This window comes from Carlito syrichta, unplaced genomic scaffold (genome assembly GCF_000164805.1).
Source record: "Carlito syrichta isolate Samal-C Ts95f unplaced genomic scaffold, Tarsius_syrichta-2.0.1 Scaffold297556, whole genome shotgun sequence".
Taxonomy (NCBI): domain Eukaryota; kingdom Metazoa; phylum Chordata; class Mammalia; order Primates; family Tarsiidae; genus Carlito; species Carlito syrichta.
The window spans coordinates 238965-240024 of NW_007241652.1; positions in this window are offsets into that span (position 1 = coordinate 238965).

Here is a 1060-nt window from a genome sequence, read left to right on the forward strand (position 1 = left end):
GGCTCCGTGAAGCAGGTGCGGTATGAAATTGGACTTTAGGAGACGAGTTGGAGCCTGGTATCCAAAATGAAGTGTGGCCATGTGTGTGGCTGAGGAAGAGGGCTGTTCAAGCATTCCCTTCCCCCAGCTTCTGTTTTCCACGTGCGTTGAGTAAAAGCACCCAAGCTGTGTAGCGACTGTGGGTGTCTCCTCCCCCTGCGGGGCGCCCACCCGGGCGCTCCAGGCGCGCTTGAATGAACCGGGAGGGCCCGCGCGCATGAATGAGCGAGAGAGAGGGAGTGCGCGGGCGAGCGGGCGGCTGAGCGAATGGCGACCGCGCCGCGCCTCGGCACAGGGGCGCGGGCGCGGGCTCCACTTCCCTCTCCCGCCAGCTGGTGGCCTCGAGAAGGTGGTGGCGCCGGCAGCGGCCCGAGCTGGGACGGCCGGGGCGCGGGATGGTGGGGGAAGGGGCGTTCCCGGCGACCGCGCCTTCCGCGGCTATTGGATTAGTGGCCTCCGGGGATGAGCTCAGCCAGATCGGCTTTCAGCTGCAGCCCCCGGGCCGGCCGGGAAGGCGGGGAACGGGCGGCGGCTCTATGGGAGGGGGCAGCGGCGGCGGCTGACGCATCCATAGCGGGCCGTGCTGAATGTGAATGGACGAGACCCACCACTGACAACACCTAGAAAGGCAAAATGGATAAATATAATGAGGCAACAATATATTGTTTCCAGGAGACTCATCAAACTAGAAAGGACACTTATAGACTCAAAGTAAGATAATGGGAAACAAAATTTCAGGCAAATGGAACACAAAAGAAAGCTGGAGTTGCGATCTTAATATCAGACAAAATACTCTTTATGTTATCAAAAAATAAAAAACGATACAGAAGATCACTACCTAATGATAAAAAGGTTCAATCCATCAACTAGAAATATCCATCCTAAACATATTGCTCACAACATTTGGAGCACCAACTTTCATAAAGCAGTTTCTAGGCAAACTTTAAAAATGATATTGACTCTAACACTATCTTAGCTGGGAACTTTAATACCCTACTCACAGCCCTAGACAGATCATCAG